Genomic DNA, 17,392 nt, shown 5'->3' on the forward strand with positions numbered 1-17,392 from the left:
GTCTTTCCAAACAGTGGTGGAGATTTTTGGATGAATTCAAGCACAAGCCACCATAGCAGGAAGCTCATCAAATGTCCAACTTAAGGACTTTAACTAAAAGTGCTAGGTGGGAGACAACCCACCATGGTATGATCATTCCTTTTTCGATTTTAATTTTATTTCATTTTGTTTGTTTTTAAGTTTTATTTTATTCCATTTTCATTGAACCTGGAATTATTCATATCACCCACATTAGCACTGCATATTGCATACTGCATAATTGCATAAAAAAAATTCACCCCATGCGAGCGCGCATGCCACGCGTGGGCGTCGATTGAAAATCGACGTAAAGATCCAACACCCAGAAAGTTGGGCTGGAATCGTGTGGCTGGTGTGCGTTTAGCACAAATTGGCCCACGCGTTCGCGTCCCTGACGCGAATGCGTCACTTGCACCACACACACACCACGTGAAAGTGTGAGCGACGCGTACGCGTTGCATGGATTTTAGGGAACCTATTGGAAACAGAGAGTTGCGCCAAAACAACGCTGGAATTGTGCGTTTAGCACAATTCTGAGCGACGGGTACGCGTGCCCCACGCGTACGCGTCACTTTCATTATCCCACAATCACGCGATCGCGTCAATGACGCGTTCGCGTCAGAGCCCTTTCCACCCCAATCACGCGATCGCGTGCTCCACGCGTTCGCGTGGATTCGAAATTACTAACCCCAACCAACGCGAAACCCTACCCTTTTCGCGTCCCCAAAACCCCCATCCACTTCTGCACTCTCCCGTCTCCCATCCCCCAACCACCACCACTCCCAGCCATCCAACTCCGACCACCGCGCCGCCATCCCGACCGCCGCGCCACCCTCGCCGAAACCCCTCCCTTCTTCTTCTCCCCCTTCCCTTCTTCCCCCTTCTTCCTCCCTCCATGACCCCGCCCCATTGCCGCCGCCTTGTTACCGAGCCGCCCAGCGCCGCCGCCACCTACCAGACCTCCAGCCAACCACCCCCAACCCCAACAACCTTTACCCCCCTTCTTCTCTCCTTCCCCTCCCCGTTAACCCTTATCAACTCACAACCACCAAACCACCCCTGCCTCCACCACGGACCGCCGCAGCGCCGCCTTCCATTGCCGTCGCGTCGCCGCCATCACCACCACAACCCTACCACCTCTCTGTGTCCAATTTCTGTTCCTCTATACACACCAGGTTCCGCCGAACACTGAATCCTATTTTCCGTTAGTTAGTTAGTTTTTCAAATTTTTGTTGAAATTAGGATAGTTAGAGATGCATGATTGTAGTGGATTTTAGGTGGTTAGGTAGCTAGGATGTGGTTAGTAGATTTAGGCTTGATAATTGCGCCGTTCTTGTTATTTGTTTAACCTATTTTTATCTGCTTCACAATTCTGAACTTGCTGTGATGATGATGCTGTTCATATGTTGTTCTTTCATGTTTGATGCTGCTCTTACACTGTTCTTTAATGTTCTTGTTAATCTTTTCAGCACTATTTAATATCATATGAACTAATTTTTTTGCTGTTTATTACCCGGGAACATCCAATTTTAGCCGAAATGCTGCCCAAATTTTTTCTGGAATTGTTTCACTCAACTCCCGTTCATGAATTGGTTTTGGAGATTACAAGTTTTGCACTGCTTGGTTTCAAGCTAGCCAATTCATGAATGAATGGGCTTGCATTCTCACTCTTTCTGGTTCCCGAATTACTAAATTGCATTATTGATGATTTCTTTTTCCTTTTGCAATTTTATAAATTATCATCAATAAACTGCAATCATTGCTTGAATATGAGTTGATTGTTCTTCAAGCTTGTGAATTTATTGTTAACTAGAAAACCCATTATCATGCCACTTACTTTAACTTTCTTTTTACTACTGCTTTAACTTTCTAACTTCTCTTTTTTCCTAACTACTGTAACTTTCTAACTCAAGGCATGATTACTGTTTTTTCGTACATAACATGAATCCCACTTATCATATATTTTGGATTGTGATTTTTACTCTCAGACTTTTCATTGGAATACAGTCCAAAATTTACTCATCTTTAACTCATTTCATGCTCTTTTGCCTTTATGCTTATATTGATAAATCCTAATTGCTTACCTGTTTTCCTGCTTTACTTCTTCAATTATACCCTGGAATTTTTGCTTTTCAGGATGTCTGATCCTAAAAACAAAGGAAAGGGCAAAGCGACTACAGGCAAAAGGAAAAGAGGCAAATCCTCTACCTCTATATTAGACATCCTCCATGACGATTCCTGACGGGAAAAGAATTTCACCCCGCAGGAAAAGGCTGATCAGTTGGTGCCTGCCATTGACCCAAAAAAATTTGCAAACAAATACTGTGAGCTGAAGTACCCAGTTTTTGCCACTTCCAGGAACCTATACCTAGAAAGGACCCTCAAAATTCCAGATGAACTCAAACAATACACTTCAGACCAAATTAAACATAGAGGTTGATTCTTCTTGGAAAGGAACCTGACTGAAGTCAACTCATCCTGGGTCAGAGAATTCTACTGTAACTACTTCAAAACGTCCCTGGATGCAGTTCAGCTTAGAGGCAAGCAGATTCTGGTTACAGAAGAAGCAATAGAAGAGATCCTCAACCTCCTACCTAAGTCAGATCAGCCAGACGGTTACCAAAAGACTGAGGAGGATATGCGATTTATGAGATTTGACTGGGACACAGTCAAGAGGGTTATTGCTATTGATACTACTGTCCCCTGGGTCATGGGTAAGACAACAACAAACCCAAAAGGTATTAAGATCATCTACCTGAACGATGAGGCTCGGCTTTGGCAGCAGTTTCTGAGTAACTATGTGATGCCGAGCACTCATGAGACGGAGGTGCCAGCTGCTATGATTACCCTCATCTGGTGTGTGATGGAGGGAAAGAACTTATATCTACCCCGATTCATCCAGTATTACATGGCCCGAGTCCATGTCAGAGGCACCCTCTCTTTCCCATATTTGATCACTCAGCTGGCCGCCGAGCTGAGGTACCCTGGGAGCTAGCAGATGAGAAGCCAACTATCGCCGACTGCAAGAAAATTATCCCTCATAGCAGGAAGTTTCAGGCTTTGGGCTACAGACCTCCATTCCTCACCGCCTCGGGTGAGGCAGCCACATCTTCTGCTGCCCCTTCTACATCTACTGCCCCACCAGCCACCACTGCACCCTCACCTGCATCAGAGCTTATCTATAATCTCATGCACCGACTCTTTGCATGCCTGGATCGTATGGAGTGTCGCAACAAGCGACGCTATGAGCACCTAAAGTTGATGATCCGATCCGGCAGTGACATCCCCTCCAAGCCTGACACCGCTTCTAAGCCATCTGATGAGGAGGCGAACGATCATGAGGAGGAGGCATGTGCAGAGGCTGAGCAGGCAGGACCTGAGCAGGCTACGCCACACCATGAGGAACCCCATCAGATACAGCCGGCTGATCCAGAGATCCCCCTTCAGGCAGAGCCTCCACTGCACCAGACAGATCCGCCAACACTGATACAGACCACAGAGCCTCAGACCACAACAGAGACACATACTACACATCCTTCCGGAGATGACACTTCTCACACCCAGCTTGAGTGAGCATCGAGGACAATGCTATTATTTAAGTGTGGGGAGGTCGCCATCTCTGGCGTACTTTATTTTGGTGAACCACTTTTCAGACTCTCTTTTTATCCTATTTTACTTATTTTTCTGTATTTTTATTTTTATTTTACCTTATCTTATTTATCTTCCGGTACTTGCACATTTTTTTTCTTTTGCTGTATTTTTACTGTATTTCTGCATTTTGCACTTTGGTTTATATATTTATCTTAGATATTTAGTTTAGTCTAGTTGCACTTTTAGCTTATTAAGTTGTGATAAAGAATATATAGATTAATTAGCTTAGTTTACCCTTTTAGCGTACGATAACTTGGATTAATTGGAAATAAAAAGAGTAAACTAAAGACGTTAGTATAACAGAATCACAACAATCTACACAATGTATATATAGCAATAAATGTTGGTTAATTTAAACAACATTTCTTCAAGGAAGAACACTAAGATTTTAAGAGCCATCCTAAGATTCACATTGAGAATAATGGGAACCCTTGATTTTTACTTGCATGACATACATAACTGATATATAGTTTTGAGCCAACGAACACACAACCCGTGAGTTTTTGAGCTTAATTGTATGGTTACATTCAACCATAAATTTCATTCCTGTGTGTTTCGCACTTTTTTTCTATGCTTGTAATCTTTACTTTTTTTTAATCTATATGTCCAATATAGAATGTAGATACATACCGCATATGATTGAGGCCATCATTTGAATTTTTCCTTACTTATCCCAAATAATCCTTCCTCTAACATCACCCTTGTTAGCCCCCTTGAGCCTTTTAAATCCCCTCTTGTTCTATGACCACATTACTAGCCTTAAGCAGAAAAATAAATTAAAAATCTCAAGTTGAATCCTTGGTTAGCTTAAGATAGAAATTGTGATGCACACTAAGTGTGGGGAAACATGAGAACATGGGTTGATAGAAAAAGATTAAAATAGTAAAATAATCAGAAATTTGGGAGCATGCTCATGTGAAACAAATTTAATACTATGTGCATTGAAAATATTATGTTATGTTAAAAAAAATTCTTTTTAATTAAATAAATCAGGAAAAAAATTACCCCAAGAATAAGTTTGGTGAAAGACATCAATGCACATAGGATAACATTAAAAACAATTTGGTACATGAGTATGTAATAAAAAAGTGGAAAATAGGGTAGCTAGGCAATTCCTCAAACCTATAAAAGAATATGTATATGTTAGGTGAGATCTTAGACTAATTAAGGATTCAACTTATAGCTCACTTAGCCTTATATATATACCCTTACCTTTACCTTGGCCCCATTACAACCTTGAAAAGACCTCATGATGTTTGTATGTATACATTGTGTATTTGTTGATTGGTTAGATGAAGAACAAAGTTTTAGAAAGCAGGAATAGAAAAGAATAGAGTGATTAACCCCAAACACTGAGTGACTAGAGAGTAAACACAAAAATCTAGTGAGGGTTCAATAGCTCATCTCCATATTTCCAGATTTAATTATTTAACTGTCTTGCAAGCTTGTGAAATATTTTAACCCAACTCAATTGCGACAGTGCTTTAACATGATTTAGGTTTGGCTATACATATATAATTCCTTGAAAATATGAATCAAACTAACCACATGTAAGCTTTATATATATAGGTGGATGATAATTCAAATTGCATGATTCATGTAGGTAGATTGCATTTAGAATAGATTGCATTGCATAAGATTCCACCATTCTAACTTTACCCTTTCTCTTGGATTAAGCATGAGGACATGCTATTGTTTAAGTGTAGGGAGGTTGATAAACCCCTATTTTATTATTCATCTTGTGCTCAAAGTGAGTGTTTTTATCAATTCTTCACCCACTTATTCATATGAATTGCATGGTTTTACTTTTCCTTCTTTATTATGTGATATATTTGAAAAACATGTTTCCTATGCTTTGAAAATATTAATTTTAATTATCCTTTATTACCATTCGATGCCGTGATTTGTGTGTTAAGTATTTTCAGGTCTCATAGGGTAGGAATGGCTTAGGGGACAAAAACGAAACATACAAAAATGGAAGGAAAGCACAAAAATGGAGTTTTGAAGAAAAGACAGCGATGCGAACGCATGGATGACGCGAACGCGTGCCTTGAGCAGAACGCAAATGACGCGTACGCACGACTAACGCATACGCATAACAAGGAAAACTCCCAGATGACGCAAACGCATGACCCACGCGAATGCATGACAGACGCCACGTACAAGAATCTGCAGAAAATGCTCCCAGCAATTTCTGGACCCTTTTTCGGCCCAATTCCAAATCCAAAAACACAGAATATAAGCCAGAGAATGGGTGAATCAAATAACAACTCATCATACATTCATAATTCATAATTTTATGATTAGATGTAGTTTTTAGAGAGAGAGGTTCTCTCCTCTCTCTTAGGTTTTAGGATAAGGATTCCTTTTATTTTTAGTACTTCAATGCCAGGTTCAATATTTCCCTTAATTTATGTTTCTCTTCTATTTTTATTTATTCTGATGCTTTTATTTGTTAATGTTCCAATTTAGCTTACGAACCTTTTCATGTCAAGATTTGAATATTCTATTTAATATTATTTGAGGTATTTCAGATCAATGATTGTCTTATTCTATTTATGATGCTCTTGTTTTAATTTAGATTTATTTTCCCTTTTGGTTTTGGTTAAGTGATTGGTAACACTTGAGTTATCAAACTCAGCTGTTGATTGAATTTGGATTCGCTAATTGATTTGGATCGCTCTAAAAGCTAGTCTTCCCATAGGAGTTGACTAGGGCTTGAGGATCAAATTAATTAGTCCACTTGACTTTCCTTTGCTTTAGTAAGGGTTAACTAAGTGGGATTAAAACCCAATTCTCATCACACCTGATAAGTATAACTAGGATAGAAATTCCAATTCTCATACCTAGCCAAGAGCCTTTATTATTATTAATTTATTTTTCCTTGTCATTTAAATTACTTGCTCCTTATTTCAAAAACCCAAAAATTCTACCTTTTCCATAACCAATAATAAATCATACTGCCCTGCAATTCCTTGAGAGATGACCCGTGATTTAAATACTTCGGTTATAAAATTTATTTGGTTTGCTTAAGTGACAAACACATTTTTGTATGAAAGGATTATTGCTTGGTTTAGAAACTATACTTACAACGAGAATTTATTGTGAATTCTAAACCATCAATCTTCAGTTCATCAACGGTTTCAACAAAGAACCTCCAGATTGCAAGATGTTCAGCTTGCTAGTAGGCTGTGTTGCTCCTTATTAACTAGTATGCTATTTAATTAATATATAACAAAGAGTGTGCAGTTAAATTGTTTTATATTATTTTAATTTCATAATGACTTATTTCTAAATCAATTATATTTTTAATTATGATTAATTATTATTATAAATATAATTTTTACTAAATATATACAAATAAAAATATTAAATATTTTTATTAATTGAAATCCCAGTGGAAGGGACTATATGTGATCACAAGTGTGTCACCATATCGATATGTAGAGCTTCAGGATATTGACTCTGACAAAAAGTTCATTGTTAATGGACAGAGAGTCAAGCATTATCTTGAAGGCAATGTTGAGCATGAATGCTCAAGACTGAGACTATATTAAAGCTCAGTACTGTCAAGCTATTGACATTAAAGAAGCGCTTATTGGGAGGCAACCCAATCTTTTTACCTATGTTAATTACTTTTTCATTTCATTCTCCATTGTTAGTTTATGTTTTCTTTAGGTTGATGATCATATGGAGTCACAAAAACACCTACAGAATAAAAGCGGAATAAAAAATAGCAGCAAAAATAGCACACCCTGGAGGACAGGCTTACTGGCGTTTAAACGCCAGTAAGGATAGCAGAATGGGCGTTTAACGCTCATGCAGGCAGCATTCTGGGCGTTCAGAAAAATGCACAGTAAAAAAGGATTCCTGGCATTTAACGCCAATCAGGGTATCTGGCTGGGCGTTAAATGCCCAAAGAGGCAGTCAAGTGGGCGTTAAACGCCAGAATGGATAGCATTCTGGGCGTTTAACGCCAGAATAACACAATGAAGGTAATTTTGTTTCCAATTCGATTTTTTTTTCAATTTTTCATGTTTTAGTTCATAATTTTTTTGCATCAAACATATTTAAACATTCATCTTTCAAATTCTATTTTCAAAAAAATTAATAATCTTTACAATTCTTTTTAATTCTTTTTCAATTCTTTTCAATTCCTTCCAAAACGTTTTCAAAACTTACATATCTTTTCAAATTCTTTTCAACTCTTTTTAATTTCTCTTGCATATAGTAATAAGTTTTCAAAATTAATTGCATCATTCTTCTTCTACTCCCTTCTATCTTATTTTCCTCGAGGACGAGCAAACCTTTTAAGTTTGGTGTGAAAAAAAAAAGCTTTGCTTTTTGTTTTTTCATAACCATTAATGGCACCTAAGGCCAGAAAAACCTCTAGGAAAAGGAAAGGGAAGGCAGTTGCTTCCAACTCTGAGTCATGGGAGATGGAGAGATTCATCTCAAAAGCCCATCACTAGAAAGAGGAAGGAGCAAACAAGAGAGCCCACTCAAGGACCTCACCAAGAGCATTCCATCATCCTCTATAAAATCAGAGAGGACCAAAAGGCCATGAGAGAGGAGCAAAAAAGGCAAGGAAGAGACATAGAGGAGCTCAAGCACTCCATAGGATCTTCAAGAGGAAGAACTAGCCGCCGTCACTAAGGTGGACCCGTTTTTTAATTTCCTTATTCTTATTTTTCTGTTTTTTTTATTTTTATGCTTTATGTTTTGTCTATGTTTGTGTCTTTATTACATGATCATTAGTGTCTAGTGTCTATGTCTTAAAGCTATGAATGTCCATGAATCCTTCACCTTTCTTAAATGGAAAAAATGTTTTCTGAAGAAGAAAAAGAAGTACATGAATTTCGAATTCTATCGTGAAAATACTTCAATTATTTTGATGTAGTGGCAATACTTTTTATTTTCTGAATGAATGCTTCAACAGTGCATATTTTTATAGTGAAATTTATGAATGTTAAAATTGTTGGCTCTTGAAAGAATAATGAAAAAATATAAATGTTGTTGATAATCTGAAAAATCATAAAATTGATTCTTGAAGTAAGAAAAAGCAGTGAAGAACACAAAGCTTGCGAAAAAAAAGGGCGAAAAAAAAAGAAAAAGCAAGCAGAAAAATCCAATAACCCTTTAAACCAAAAGTCAAGGGTAAAAAGGATCCAAGGCTTTGAGCATTAATGGATAGGAGGGCCCAAAGTAATAAAATCCTGGCCTAAGCAGCAAAACCAAGCTGTCCCTAACCATGTACTTGTGGCATGAAGGTGTCAAGTGAAAAGCTTGAGACTGAACGGTTAAAGTCGTGGTCCAAAAGCAAAAAGAGTGTGGTTAAGAGCTCTGGGCACCTCTAACTGGGGACTCTAGCAAAGCTGAGTCACAATCTGAAAAGGTTCACCTAGTTATGTGTCTGTGGCATTTATGTATCCGGTGGTAATAATGGAAAATAAAATGCTTAGGGTCACGGCCAAGACTCATAAAGTAGCTGTGTTGAAGAATTAACATACTGAACTAGGAGAATCAATAACACTATCTGAATTCTATTTTCCTATGGATGCCAATTATTCTGAACTTCAAAGGATAAAGTGAGATGCCAAAACTGTTCAGAAGCAAAAAGCTACTAGCCCCGCTCATCTAATTGGAAATAAGCTTCATTGATATTTGAAATTTATTGTACTTTCTCTTCTTTTTATCCTATTCTGTTTTTAGTTGCTTGGGGACAAGCAACAATTTAAGTTTGGTGTTGTGATGAGCGGATAATTTATATCATTTTTGGCATTGTTTTTACATAGTTTTTAATATGTTTTAGTTACTTTCTATTATATTTTTATTAGTTTTTATGCAAAAATCACATTTCTGGACTTTACTATGAGTTTGTGTGTTTTTCTGTAATTTCAGGCATTTTCTGGCTGAAATTGAGGGACCTGAGCAAAAATCTGATTCAGAGGCTGAAAAAGGACTATAGATGCTGTTGGATTCTGACCCTCCTGCACTTGAAGTGGATTTTCTGGAGCTACAAAAGCCCATTTGGCACGTTTTCAATTGCGTTGGAAAGTAGACATCTTGGGCTTTCCAGAAATATATAATAGTTCATGCTTTGCCCGAGATTTGATGGCCCAAACTGGCGTTAAAAGCCAGCCAAAAACTTTCTAGCGTAAAACGCCAGAACTGGCACATTTCTTGGCGTTAAACGCCCATTTTGGCACCCAGGGTGGTGTTCAACTCCAACTTGAAGTATATGCACGTGTAAGCTTGAAAGCTCAGCCCAAACATTCACCAAGTGGATCCCGAAAGTAGATTTCTGTATTATCTGCACTTAGTTACTCACTTTCTGTAAACCTAAGTGACTAGTCTAGTATAAAAACTACTTTTAGTGATTCATTTTGCAACTCATGACATTTTTACATTCCAAATTGTATCTTTGGCGGCATGAGTCTCTAAACCCCATAGGTGGGGGTGGGGAGCTCTGCTGTGTTTCAATGGATTAATACAATTACCATTGTTCTCTATTCAATCACGCTTGACTCTGTTCTAAGATATTCACTCGTACTTCAATATAGAGAATGTGATGATCCGTGACACTCAGCATCATTCTCCCATCTATGAATGTGTGCCTGACAACCACTTCCATTCTAGCTGAGCTCAACGTAGTCATTGGGCGACATCTTGAGTGCGTATCTCTTGGGTCTCTGATCCACGGACCGAGTCCGTGAGATCAGAACCTTCGTGGTAGAGGCTACAAATAATTGGCAGCATTCTTGGGATCCGAAAAGTCTAAACCTTGTCTATGGTATTCCGAATGTTGGGCACAGTGACAGTGTGCAAAAGGATAGAGAGATCCTATTCCGACGCTAGTGAGAACCGACAGATGATTAGCCGTGCGGTAGCTGAACCTGGTATTTTTCATCTGAAATGAGAAATCTGATAGTTGATTAGCCATGCAGAGATCGTACCTGGTATTTTTCATCCGAGAGGATCATACAGCTTGCCATTGATGGAAGCCATGCGTGTTTGGAGAAGAAGACAGTAGGAAAGCAGAGATTCACATGACAGAGCATCTCCGGAACCTCAATCTGTTTCTCATTACTGAATCACAAGTACCATTTATTTCATGTTATTTATTTTTCATAAACAAAATCATTTTTATCATTAATCTCTTGACTAAGATTTACAAGATAACCATAGCTTGCTTCAAGCCGACAATCTCTATGGGATCGACCCTTACTCATGTAAGGTATTACTTGGACGACCCAGTACACTTGCTGGTTAGTTGTGCGGAGTTGTGAAAAGTGTAATCACAATTTCTTACACCAAAGATACCAAACTTAAAGATTGACACAAGATTAAACAAAAGAAACTATTTTTGAAAATTTTTAGAAAGGAAGACTCAAAGAATTAAAAAAGTTCAACAAGAACAAAAACAAAAAGACTCAAACCAAAATCAAAGATTAAACAAAGGAAAAAAAAATTTGAAAAAGTTTTTTTTTTATTTTTTTTTTGAAAAAAAGAAAACTAAAATAAAAGACTCTAACAAAATTAAAGACAATACCGGATCTAGGGAACAAGATAATCTGTCAGTTGTCCAAACTCGAACAATTCCCGGCAACGGTGCCAAAAACTTGGTGCACGAATCCCTACGCTACCTACAACTGAACCAGCAAGTGCACTAGGTCGTCCAAGTAATACCTGAGTGAGTTAGGGTCGATCCCACGAGGATTTTGGTTTGATGAAAGCTATGATTATCTTGCAGATCTTAGTCAGGTGAGTAGCAGATTTGTTGGATTTGGTTAAATGCATAAAAGGAATGAAAAATGAGATTACTAGGTTTGATTATAATTAGGGATTAGAAGATGGTTAAGGCTTGGAGATGCTTTTTCCTTCTCGATTAACTCTGGTATTAGTGTCTTCTTCAAGTGTGAATGATTTCTTCTATGGTAGGCTGTACGTGATTGACGCTGGATTGAGTAGCCGCCAATACTCTTCCAGATCTGAACCACTGGGTTAGTGTGGATCCAATCTGATTGAAGGTGAAGCTCCTGCAGTTCATTCTCTTTTTGTGATCCGATTCAAAATTCCACAGACAAGGTCGGATCTTCCAGATTAGAGGATGCTGCGCCTTTGGGTTCTAGCCTCTACCACAGAGACCCTAATCACCCCATACTTCGGCTGAACTGGTGTCTCGAGAAGTCCCCAACAAAGTCGTGGATTAGCCGTCTAAGAGATGTATAATCAAGCTGGTGGTTCATCTTTGTCCGATGGAAGACTCACTCTGAACCCATGTAGAATGTGATAACCTTATGCCAGTTCAACGCATTTATATTAATGAAGAACAAAGATACATCTTAGAATAGAGAATCAAACATGAATTGAGAAAGAACAGTAGTACTTTTATTAATCCATAAAACTCAGCAGGGCTCCTCCCTTCAACCTAAGAGGTTTAGAAACTCATACTGATAGAAAATATAAGGTGAAAACCTGTAAAGTGTCTAAAGGTGGTAGATGATCCTTAACAAAGTTGATATTCTCCTTTAAATTCTAAACTAATGACTAGTAAGGGTAAAACAGTCTTTTTAGTGCTATAATCCACTTGGTGAGTGTTTGGGCTGGGTTTTGATGAGATCCACATGCTACAAGGCCTCTAGAGCATTGAACGCTGGCTAGGGGGTCCTCTTTGAGCGTTTAGACGCTGGTCTCCTCCTTTGGGCGCTGGACGCCTAGAATGGGGCAGGAGGCTGGTGTTGGACGCCAGTTTTGGGCCTTCCATTCTGAAGCAAAGTATAGACTATTATACGTTGCTGGAAAGATCTGGAAGTCAGCTTTCCATAGCCATTGAGCAAGCTCCATTTGTACTTGTGTAGCTCCAGAAAAGCTATTTCGAGTGCAAGGAGGTCAGATCTAGACAGCATCTGCAGTGCTTTCTCTGTCTCTGAATCAGACTTTTGATCCAACTCCTCGATTTCAGACAGAAAATACCTGAAATTATACAAAAACATACAAACTCAAGGTAGAATAAAAAAATGTGAATTTAACACTAAAACCTATGAAAACTTAATAAAACTTAAAAAAAACATGCTAAAAACTATATGAAAATGATGTCAAAAAACGTATAAAATATTCGCTTATCAATTCTCTTTTTCTATTTTCTACTCATGTGCTTATCCACTAATTATCCTACTTAATTACTAAGATAAAAATTTAATTATGAGAGGCAAATAGAGAGAGAGGGTTCGACCATGGTGAGAAGAAAGGAGTAAGACTTTTATGTCTAGGTGATGTGGTTGGGATAATTTCACTTGTGTTCGTCCTAGGTAAATTCACCATATAGTGAATTAATGTGTGGTGAGAATTGTTCTATGAGAGAGGGCGAATGTGCACAAAGGGAACTTGTGGCTGAGGTTGCTTCCTAAAAGATAATTAGCATGTGGGTAATTATTTAGCCACTTGTTTTTACCATATTAGATAAAAACGAATAATTATTCGATACGAGCAATGCTAGTATCCCTAAAATATTTGGTGAGGATAAATGGGTCAAGAAATATCCGTAAAAATCTATTGCCGGTTAATTTTTTGCTTGGTAATTAATAGTTATTAATTACTGGCATTTGTTACTAGTATTATTCATTTATTCATTAATTAATTCATTTTTTATCCAGGTCTACTTCATTAAACTAAAGTGAACCATGATTCTCAAATTTTGTGAACTCTAGTCACAGAATCCCCGAAAATTTTTTACTGCAAAATTGGGTTCTTACAAAAACACCTAGGAAAAGGACTATATCATGGGAGTAGTTAGTTAGTATAAAATCCTCTTTTATTTGAATTGATGTCTCTTTTTGAAACTTTAACTTATTTGTATCTACTTATGTTTTGCTTGCTATTGATGAAGTTATAAACATAGTTATATAAACCGAACCGAACTAGTTAGTTCGACCAAAAAATTGGTGAACTTGATCCCAAATCGGTTTGGTTCAGCTAGTCAAAATCCAATCCACTCGGGTTAAACTACTGTGCTCCCACGTCCTCATTGTCCACCATACTCTCTAGCGTGTATCTAATGTCCGCATGTCCGCAGATCCACCATACTCTAGTGCGCTGCATGTCTACCACAATCCAATGAAAAAAATTTTGAAATTTCAGAAAGAATGGTTTCAACAAAGAACCTCCAGATTGCAAGATGTTCAGCTTGCTAGTAGGCTGTGTTGCTCCTTATTAACTAGTATGCTATTTAATTAATATATAACAAAGAGTGTGCAATTAAATTATTTTATATTATTTTAATTTCATAATGACTTATTTCTAAATCAATTATATTTTTAATTATAATTAATTATTATTATAAATATAAATTTTACTAAACATATACAAATAAAAATATTAAATATTTTTATTAATTGCAACATAATTTTTTTATAATTATATGATATTTATGAATATTATTTTTTCAATAGATGCATATAGTATATAAAAATACAATAGGTATAGACTAATTAATTAGCTATAAAATTGAAAAAATATAATTACTTTGTTATAAAAATCAAATTGAAAAAATACTTATTATGAAGAATAAAATACTAGGATTTTATATAATTAATTAATAATAATTGAGTTAATCAGTTCAACTAGTGACTCGACAGTTATACTAATGATCAGTGCTCTAACCAAATCAATTACCGATTTGGTTTTGATAACTATAGTTGTAACCACCACCCTAACTCCGCACTTGGGCTTTTGCGAGTGGATAATAGACACTATATATTTCAACAACTAACACATACAATAATATAGCATTCTTTGTTTTGTTTTGTTTATTGTCAACCATTAATAATACAAATAGTGGCGTAGGCCATACTTCAACCAAGGAGAATAAACCAATTTTTATGCAGGGAGAAGTAGCCACTACAATAAATATGGGCTTTAGTAACGCCAAAATTAACAACGCCTTAAAACCGTTCGCTTAGATGGTTTTATACAATGGTTTTTTACGGTGTTACTATTGAAACTCAATTTTTCATTATTTTATAGCAACAAAACAAAACCGTTCTCTTTGACTATTTTAGAGAACGGTTTTATAACCATTACAATGATTTGTTTTCAGGCAACGGTTTTTTAATGTTATTTAAATAATTATACAATATGATACGCATAAACACCGTTGCCTAAAAATACTTAATTTATAGTACACATAAAACCATTGCCACAATTTGCTACACTTTAAAACCGTTCTATTAGATGGTCTTAGACAATAGTTTTTACAGTATTGCTGTTGAAGTTGAATTTTTCATTATGTTATGGCAACAAAATAAAATCGTTCTCTTTGACTATTTTAAAGAATAGTTTTTTAACTATTAAAACATTTTTTTTTATCAAGCAACAATTTTTTAATGTTTAAATAATTATACAAATGATACCTATAAAAATCGTTCCTTAGGAGTACCTAATTTGTAGTACACATAAAAATTGTTGCCAAAATTTACTACACTTTAAAACTATTCTATTAGATGGTCTTATACAACAGTTTTTATCGTGTTGCTGTTGAAGTCTAATTTTTTATTATTTTATAACAACAAAATAAAACCGTTCTTTTTTACTATTTTAAAGAATGTTTTTACAACTATTACAACGATTTTTTTATCAAGCAACGATTTTCTAATGTTGTTTATATAATTATGCAAAAGATATGTATAAAAACCATTCTCTAAAAATACTTAACTTATAGTATACATTAAAACAGTTCCCTAAAAATACTTAACGTATGATACACATAAAAAATATTCCTTCCAAATAAAATGCTTATTTTCAATTTTTAACAAAATAATTGTGAATAATATCTAAATTATATTATTATTATAAATAATAATCTAAAAGTCTAATTATATAATATTTATTCCCAACCGTTAAAAAAATAATTATAAAAGTATCTAAATTATATTAATATTTAAAATAATTATCTAATAAAAAATCTAAATATAACACTATATTACTTAATATATTATTATTGTTAAAAACTCTTCACTACTTTTTTTTATACTGAACATGTAAATTACGTATTAACTTCACTTTCTTATATAGGATGTTCTATGTAATTTAATTTTCCCACGGTTCTTGTAATTTTTTTATTTTTGATAAATTACTTAGAAATCATTTTATTTATTCAAACATTTTATTGTTAAAAAATTAAAAGAAACAAAATTAAATTTCTTTAAAATTAACCTTATTTAATTAGAACTTTTCTATAATTTTTTTAATAATTAGTCATTATACATAATTAAAATTAAAATGTGAGTAATTGTAAAAAAAAAAGTTAAGCTTTTTAATTTAAATAATTAAGATCTTAAATTCAGTTTTATGAATAAAATAAATTAATTAAATAATTTTATATCTTAAATTAAAACAATTATTTCAACTCATTAATAAATTAAATATTTGATATAGTTTTTAAAAAAAATTATTATATTATAATTATCCTAAATTACTATTAAAAATTGGTTCTCTTAAAAATTCCTAAATTAACCACACCGTTCGTAGCCCCCTCCCTTATACATAACCCTACTACACAGAACTTTACTCTTAAGTCATCAAACAGAGGTGGTGTGATATTACGACCTCTAAAATAAAATATATATATATATAATAATTGAAAGAATATAATATTCGAGGAGCCTTGAAGGATAGTTAAAACAAAAGCGTGAAATTAAAAGCGCGACGCTCAGAAATAACGTTTACTTGTGTACGAAGAAAGCCTAGGTACGTATACAAACATATAGATAATGAGAGTAAAGAGTCAAGGATACAAAGTATTCGAGCTCCAAGCTCAGCCTGCGAAGCTAAGGCTGGCCGGAGAATAATTACATACATACATATAAAATCAGAGTCCCGAAATACAAAAAAGAAACTATAGTTCTCCATAAAACATCTATGAGGTGCAAAAGTAAAACATATATATAAGGAGAGTTCTATACATATAGATATATCTAAACAGAACAAAATACAATATCCCAAAGGTCCCACTTCGCTGCCAAGAACTACAGACGCCTACTGAGGTGCCTCTTAATCTGCATCTGAAAAACATAAATATCCGTATGGAATGAGAACCGGGGGTTCTTAGCATCTTAAAGGTGCCCACATATATAAGATATAAGGTCCCGGGAAAGCCAGAGGCAATCCTAGAACTTCAACACTCAGATTATAAAACTTAAACATAACCTAAAAAACCATAAGTAAGGTAGGTATTCTAATGTTCTTAAGGTTCTAACTCAATCCTAAGTTGATCCCTCACTTTTCCCTTTCCTCCAATCTTCCAAAACTCCGGTAGAACTGCCCTCATCACTCCTATGCCAGATGAGGGGTATCTCAGTTGCACAGACAAACGATGCATGAAAGTAATACACAATTAGATGTACAATTATGGCAAATAGAACAAGTGGCAGGTACGCAGAGTTATACAGTTAAGCAATCCAAATACAATGCATACCTGGTGCACGAAATTGTGATCATCAATGGCGCCAACAACTTGGTACGCATAATTGTAATCTCAACTCTTTGTCACAACTCTGCACAACTAACCAGCAAGTGCACTGGGTCATCCAAGTAATAAACCTTACGTGAGTAAGGGTCGATCCCACGGAGATTGTCGGCTTGAAGCAAGCTATGGTCATCTTGTAAATCTCAGTCAGGCGGATTCAAATGGTTATGGAGAATTGATAATTAAAAGATGAATAAA

This window comes from Arachis ipaensis, chromosome B7, assembly GCF_059453495.1.
Source record: "Arachis ipaensis isolate K30076 ecotype BB chromosome B7, ASM5945349v1, whole genome shotgun sequence".
NCBI lineage: Eukaryota > Viridiplantae > Streptophyta > Magnoliopsida > Fabales > Fabaceae > Arachis > Arachis ipaensis.